At 38.7% G+C, this 8368-nt stretch overlaps 1 non-coding gene across 1 annotated transcript; it reads right to left on the bottom strand.

Annotated features, from left to right (window-relative positions):
• Positions 1 to 3670: 3670 nt before the first annotated feature.
• LOC105916010 lies at positions 3671 to 6695 on the bottom strand. Its single transcript, XR_004932618.1, has 4 exons — positions 6637 to 6695; positions 4195 to 4254; positions 3983 to 4100; positions 3671 to 3881 (listed from the first exon to the last, which is right to left on the bottom strand). It is a non-coding gene; the product is annotated as an uncharacterized LOC105916010 (transcript).
• Positions 6696 to 8368: the final 1673 nt, after the last annotated feature.

Below are 8368 nucleotides of genomic sequence, written 5' to 3'. Positions count from 1 at the left end.
TAACATTAGTTTAAATCGGCAGCTGTTTACAATATTATAAAAAATAAAAATAAATAAACGAGGTCGTCTTGCGCTTTGTTTGTGTTATTTTAAACGCCAAGATAATCTGTCTTTTGTCACTTTTATTGAGCCGAAGTGACTTTCTCCACTGTGAGATCAATAAAGTCGATCTTATCTTAAATGAAAGATGAGGACAAAATGTATCACTAAAATGAATGAGCATTTATTCACAACTAAAAATGAATTTATGCCATGACCTAGTTAGGCCCAATGGATGAGGTGCTACTTAACATAAAGAATCACTTGACAACAATTTATAAACAATATCGGTACATGTAATAATATTTAGCCTACCTACATACTAGTATAACAACAGTCAAAAATAAATAATATATCAAAAATATACACTGAAAATATTGAGGCCTAAAGATTTCCTGAAATGTAAATCCATTTCCAACTTACCATAAATGCATTAATAGTGAATTTAGCAAAATCAGGTGTCATGGTGTGTAATTCATATACAAATATACAATTAATCCATCTTATTTTTTAGGTGTTCCTGTTCTCACTGCCAATGATGGATTTTGTGAGAGAGTGCATCTGTTGTCAGGAAATCAGCTTGGTTGTTGCTAAGATGGAAGAAGCCAGAGAGGAGATGGATGGAGAAATCCTGACACAGACCCATCCTGGCATGGAAGTGGATGTGTCTAAATGCTTGGGACATTGCAGGTTGCTTGGTCCCAATACAAGCAACAGTATAAGCATATAGCCTATAGACAATTTGTGAGACGGTGTTGGGACTATTTAGGCAAAGATACCAGGGCTGTGATACCCTCGTGTGGCTGTCAGCTGTATAAGGGCCCACTTCCCACTCCCAGGACATGAAGATGACTTTACCTTTAGAGGTCACCTGTTGGCAGCTAAAAAAATACCCAAGCTGAAAGAATAAAACCTAAAATATGCATGTAAACAAAATTGCTGTGGTTATTATGTAATATAAGCAAGTACTAATAAAATTATTTCATGGTCTTTTTTTGAAAATCGACTGAATGAGAGATTGATGGTATCATCTTTTGTTGGTTTCGCAAATGAACTTGTCAGTGATGGGGGCTCTGATGCTGCATCAACCTGCTTAGTTTTTTTATTTTTCCCCAGCTCTGCTAGCAGCATCTAAAAAGCAGCAGTGTGTAAAATTTCTCATAACAAGTTTTTTCGATTGCTGGGGTGGAATAGATATTAGGATCCAATAGATGGCAGTAGTACAACAATAATGGATGCAAGCTGCCGTAAAATCTAAAGAGGAAGAACAGCCGGCGTGAAGAAGCATAGACATCATATACGTAGACGCGCATAGGGCGCAGGTTCGCACGTCACGTCACCGCCATATTGTATGTGGCAGAAAAAAGTCGAGTTCTGTTATTGTGAACGATGAATCAGAGAAGATGCCTCATTCCTGTGCTGCAATAAATACACACACACACGCACATATATATATAATATATATATATATATATATATATATATATATCTATATATCTATATATATTATATATATACTATATATATGTGTGTGTGGTTTGTGTGTGTTTATGTGTTATGAATATAAGGATAAATTTGTTAAATCTAACATTGTGGTCTTCTTATTTCATAAACCCGTGTCACATGTGAACCTTAGGAACAGACTTTTTGGGTGAGTATTAAAGAGGTAAATTAATAATATGAGGAAAAAAAAAGTCCTAAAGTAAAAATAACTAACAAACACAAAGTTGATAATGTTATGATAAAAACATCATATTATGAGAATTAAGGGGGGAACATTTCCAGAATAATCACAGTTTGCAGAATTATTTCACTCCTGGAGTAATAGGGCCAGGTTAGATATTTTAAATATTTTTATTCTTTAGGAGAATAAATTCAGGAGGATGAAGCTAAAGGAAGGGATACGAAAATAAACTTGTAATATTACAAAAAAGAATATACTACGAATACAAAGTATAATTCAGAGATTAAAGTCCCTCTGATACTGTTTAAGTGACTGAGTAACTGCAGATTTGCCACATTTAAGATGGCGGACGCTCTGACGCATCGCAGCATAGGCAGAACCCGCCCAATGACGCGTCTACTCTTATATTATGTCTATGTGAAGAAGAGCCACAGACCCCGGCCTCCTCCGGAGCACCGAGGCAGTGTCTTTAAAATGACGAGCCACAAACGGGCTCTACGTGTGTCTTTTGGCCACTCATGCAATCTTCCATCTTCATCGGGAACAGTACATAGCGACACAACGACGAGGCATCTTGTAAAAAAAAAAAGCCGTGAAAGCAAAACAACGTTATCCAATTTAGTACTCAGACAGTATAGCGGAGGCCGGCTTCCAGGTTTGCGACTCATGGTGTGACGGTCACTGGGAAAGTCCGCCTAGCGAGATCGTTTTGATTCCATGGATTTTAAGAACGAAAAAAACGAGAGATGCCGGAGACCGAAAAAAAATTATCAGAAGTAATGAATAACTATGTGGCCATCATCTGTGAGAAAAATCTCGCTGATCTGCCACTTCAACTATTAACGCTTCATAACCGTTTAAGTATTTTGAAATCACATTACTCTAGCTTAAAGGGGACATATGCAAAATCTAAGTTTTTAGCCGTCAAATACATTTTGTTGTGTACTTGGAGTCTCTAGGAATGCAGAAAATTTGAATGTAGTCTGTTCAGATGTTGCATAGATATATTCTTTTTTGGGTCATATTTTTCAAGCTGTTCAGTTTTCTGTTTTCTATTACATTTCTAAACAATTATGTCACAATATTTGCTGTCAGGCTGTTTCACACATCTTCAAACAAAATATACCGCAAGCACACATTAGCCACACAATGGACCGTGTACAGCACTGCATGTTTGAAGGGATAGCTGTTTTAGTACAAGAGAAATTACTTTTAATGTTAACTTTTACACAGCAGCACTTCTGGGAGCGTGGAAAGAGAATCGGACAGCAAATGTGAAGAGACAACCAGCATAGTAACAGGAGGATTCAGTGACAAGGAAGAAAAACCAGCAGGGGTGTGTTTTTTATCTGTGTCCTTTCTCAGCTGAAATTCATCATAAAGAATGAATTACAGCTGAGAAAGACACAGATAAAAAAACACCCCATGAATCGTGACAATGAGGTTTTGAATAAATGCAGATGTTATCTGGAGTAATTTTTTATTATTATTGCTTTTAGATTAATGAGTGTGATTTTTCAAAATTATCTGCTGCTTTTAAAATAATTTTTTAAACAAAGTTGAGTGGGCAGAAAGATAGAAGATCCATTTTTAAAAGCCTTTCTGCATGGAGTTTGCAAGTTCTCCCTGTGCATGCGTGGGTTCTTTCCGGGTACTCCGGCATCCTTACACAGTGTTAGGTTGACTGTTAGGTTAATTGGTCTCTCTAAATTGTCCTTAGGTGTGAGTGTGTTTGTGAATGGTTGTTTGTCCTGTCTGTCTCTGTGTTGCCCTGGGATAGACTGGCGACCTGTTCAGGGTGAACCCCGCCTCTCGCCCATTGAACGCTGGAGATAGACACCAGCACCACTCGTGACCCCATGAGGGACCAATGTTTCAGAAAATGGATGGATGGATAATCTTTGTTTTTCATTCAGCTCAGCTGCTAAAGTGGTGTAATGCTTACTTTGTTTTTTTGTTTCTCCTTCAAAGCTGTTCTTGTTTGGAAGATTGCTGATTTCCGCTGAGTTTTTTGTTTCTGTTGTCTCTTGTAAAGTTTCATCTCTCGTGCAGCTGATCATGATGTAGCTCTCTACTACTCCAACAGGAGTCTCCTGAGGCTGAAACACTAACTGATGGCTGACGTTATACACTGTTGTCTTCACGTGGCGACAAAGAGCTGTGAAGGTAATACCCACATTAACAACAATCATAATGTTACTTGAAGACACTTACAAACTGTACCTCTTTGGCTGTCTTTGTTGAATTGAATACACTGACCTTTACCGTCTGTTCCAGTTTCATAATGTTCAGCCTTACAGTCATCACATGTTGTCCATGCAGGGTCCTCTTCCTCTTCACAGTGAAGATCCACAAATGCATCTTCGATACTGATTTCCTTTAAATAAATATAAAAAAGTAAGTATGTTTTTCCAGTTTAATAATGGGCATTATTGTTTATGATCCCTTTCTTCTACAAAGTGGCTTAGTACCTCCATTGTGGAAGCAGACTCTTTAACACCACATTCTGCTTTGATTCTAGCAGCTTCTTTCTGAAAGACAAATAAAACAAATGGTTCAACAATTATTTGCACCTCCAACTTCCTCCACATTGATGAATATGTACAACCCCACAAGATACTGTTAAGTGAAAATTTGAATTCAACCATAAGAGAAGTATTTTAATGTAAACACAGACAGTTTAAAGTTAAATTAATTTACTGTTCATAGCCTGTGATTTCAGGGGAACTCTTGTTAGAGGAAAGGAGGTTTATGACTGAGATAATAAAATAGGAGGAACAGAACTTTCAGAGTGTGTTTGACATATTGGTAGTTGATAAATTCTCATAGAGGCAGGCATCTCCTGTTTGGCGCATAAGCGCAAAACAACAGTCAGAACCCGTCCTCCAACACAAATGCGGAGGGAGGCCACCCTCTCGTTCACCGGGGAAAACCCCAACGTGCAGGCACCGAGATGTTAGTTGCCGTTAAACAAATAACTGTTGGTCTGTTAGGTACTGTCCGCTGAACATCAGCCCAATTGGTGACAGATCTGGCCTTTGTAGGACTGCCAGAAGTAGTTAATAAGTTATCACCCATTACCCCTCCTGGGGCATAGGCCACTGACAAGGGATCTCCAGGCATCTCTCTCTTGCCGGTAGTGTGTGACAGATTAAACCGAGATGTGATCACCCAGACTCAAACGCTTTTTTAGCAAAACTGTAAACTGGATGGATTGCTCAGCAATCCTCAAGGATGTTTTAGCTCATTTTACAGTGGAAAGACCAACAAATGTGGCTGAAGACAGACCAGCTCAGACTTGAAGGCTGACAAAAATTGCACAGTTGGCCTGAGAAAAAACAATCTCCTTGTTATTGTCATTCGGCTCCCAACACTGGTGTTTTGGAGGCTGGTTTATTTCAAACTCCAGCCCCAAGACCCCAATTTGTGCCACCAGTCTCCAGACCAGTTCCTGCACTGAGGACTTCTAGGACATCTCAGACGTTCAGTGTCCGACCTTAAGAGGTCGGACACTGAATGTCTGCCTGCTGAGTTTGACATTACTAAACAATGCATTAGTGCGGGGAAAAGCCATGTAGATTTAACCGATGCAGTAAAATGCTAATCAACCAATGGGCAGAAGTTGAGCCCTTAAGACACAGCCCCTCCTCATTTGCATAATGAGACAGAAATCCATACAGAAATGTAAAAACAACAGGCATAAATAAATAACATCAAATAAATAAATAGGGTAAAAAAATACAAAGGAAGAATAAAACGGACAAACATATTATAACATGCACATAAATAAATACTTAAAAAAATGAGTAATTAACAAATAAAGTTGAAGATTATAACGCACAATAAATAAATAAGGTAATTATTACAAAGGCAAATAAATAAAGAAGCTAATTAAAAGAGATATATACATTTATGCCTCACTGTATAATTTAATTTCTACCTACATTTATTTGTTTATTGTATTTTTGGTGGCAATTAATTGTATGCTTATTTATTTATTGAGCATTTATTTATTTATGTATGTATTTATTTTTAAATATGGTACAGCTGGTCCTCCATACAGTTTTAGCCAATATAAAAGGATATATACCTCTACTTTGTATGATATGTTGTTGTTTTTTTGGCTCTTGAGGGCCAGATAAATTGCCTTGACAGGTCACATTTGGTCTGTGGGCCTTGAGTTTGACACACGTGACAGTACCAACTATCAGACCCTAAATAGGAAGGACCACTTAGCTTGAAATGTAACTTATGGGAGTAAAACTTGAGGCTAATGCATGAGCTTTTGTAACTGATGTAAACGGAAAGAAAACTCTTAGTACTCTTAGTTAACAAAAAGGAAATTTGATTGAGCGATTGATTTTCCTCTCAATCAGCACTTTTATTGTTCCCTGCAAGGAGAGATCAGAATATAGTGTCACAAAGCTCTCAGCAAAGCTTTCTATACCAGTGTAATCCATGCAACATGTCCACCTACAGTTTTCTCACAGGAATGTCTTCAGAGACTTACAGTTAGCACTCATGAGCACTCTTGTAGCTCTAAGGAAACAATGTTGACTCCAAAACTAGAGCTTCAACCGAGGGGAGAATTTCATCTTTATCTCTATCGTTCACTTCCTGCCGTCCTCTGAAAACACTCCCAAGGTCCCAGCAAATAAAAAAACAACTAAACATAAACTAAAGTATGCAGCCTCAGCAGGAGAGTGAATCCAGCTCATACAAAGTGATAAACACAAGCTTCTTACAACATTTTCTTTAACACTAGTTTTCCAGCCATGATGTAAAGAATTATGTTTTACTGTCAGTGAGCACTGATAATAGCAGTGAATAGTAGATATTATAACAGTAGCTGAAGGCTGTTAACACTTTCCTTTTGTATTGTTCTTTAAACTCAAGCAGTACAAATATCTTACCGTTGCAGCAGCTCTGGCCAAGGATAGACGGTCTCTCACAAATGATGTTTTCCTCTCTCTGTACTGCCCCGTCCCAATATGGTTTCCTTTATAGCTTGATGAAAGTCACTTTCACTTTCAGATACAGTTGTTTTTCTGCTGAAAGCCACTTTCAGTTTGACCCCCACTGCTGTTTAATGAAAATCCCAGGGTTTACTGGAATGCTATTCAGAGAACCTGATAATGCTGCTCGTCAAGACTTACGTACCCAATCTACTAGGTTTCCTTAAATAGGAAACTTTATGGCCAATCTTCTTCAACGTTTCAGATGTCATATATTGTGAATTGTTGTTATATAAATAACATCGGATTGAACTGAATATTTAGACCAAAATACAGCGTTGAGCTTAACAGGTTTTTTAAAAGAAAAATAAACAAAAACTTGATGCCAGAAGGCAACAGCCCAGAACGGAGCAGATGACAGGCTGTGCTGAGTGCAAGCTGCCCACACCAGGGGGTGAGACTGGGAAGAGTCATTCACAGAGAAAGCCTGTTTGTCCACACGGCAAATATGCCTTAGGTGCAATGGAAAATTTGGACCACGCGGACGCTGATAAAATTATGTAATTTTGGCAACCAGCAGACCTCGCTGACCTTAAGGTTAGAGTTAGCCTTAAGTCTGCCTTAAGGTTACCCCGTTAACCACGCAGCATTTTATGGCCGTTTCGTAAAATTTGGAGCTTTTAAAAAATTTCCAAATTAAAATTTGGAAATTTTAACTAATTTTAACCAAATTAGTTAAAAAAACATACAATGTAATAAACAGCTCCCAAAAACACAACAGCTGACATCCAGCCGGAGTAACAAAGAAAACAGAGCATGTCCTCCTTGGTATGTTCCACATTTGATGGATATTTACACAACTGGCTTGAAATTGGCCTCACTGATGCACACTGAAACCTGCCCAACAATAAAGGCGTCTTCTCCACCCATCAATCAGAGGTGCGCTCCAATCAACACCTGGTGCACACAGAGGGACCGTGGAACACCGTCTCACCAGTATTGCAAAATGGTACAAAATAACTTGGTTTATTATGATTTTGTTAAACAGTTCAATTTGGATTTTATTTTCTGCACTGCATAGATTTGCTGTGCGCGCTATATCCAGATGCAGCTTGGAGGGAACAGTGACTGCATCCTTCTGGGGACTTGGGCAAGGTATCCCATAATCCATTGCGCCGCCGGCAATGGTAAATGGCGAAGGCGAGTGACTAATTCAATGTTTCTTTACTTCTATTAATTTGTCACCAAGTGTAGTTTTCAGATGTTTTCAAGCGAGAAACTAGACATCAAAACTTCCTCTTTGCAGTCAGTTTATCAAGAGTAATCCTATTTTTTTCAAATATGTTCCGAGGTTTTAGAGCAGCATAGCTCCACTGGCAGCCGGCGGTCGCCACTGTAATGCAGCACCTATAAAGAATCCAACAATTCAGTCAACACTGAGTTGCGACGATTAAAACGTTTATTTCTAAAATGATTCTTAAAGAAGGACACTGTTTCATTAAAGAATCAGTCTGTTTACTGGTCAAAAAGCAAAACAATGTTTCAAGACACACTCAAGCACAGGTTTGCAGAGACGTGTGTGCTGAATAAGGAAACGCCATGTCTCTTATAGGAAATACGTGCAGGCAGGCAGGCAGGCAGGCAGGCAGGCAGGCAGGCAGGCAGGCAGGCAGGCAGGCAGGCAGGCAGG

The sequence above is a fragment of the Fundulus heteroclitus genome, chromosome 14 (assembly GCF_011125445.2).
Source record: "Fundulus heteroclitus isolate FHET01 chromosome 14, MU-UCD_Fhet_4.1, whole genome shotgun sequence".
In the NCBI taxonomy this organism is placed as follows: Eukaryota; Metazoa; Chordata; class Actinopteri; order Cyprinodontiformes; family Fundulidae; genus Fundulus; species Fundulus heteroclitus.
The sequence above is the reverse complement of the archived record's forward strand: the minus strand, read 5'-3'. Positions and strand labels throughout refer to the sequence as shown.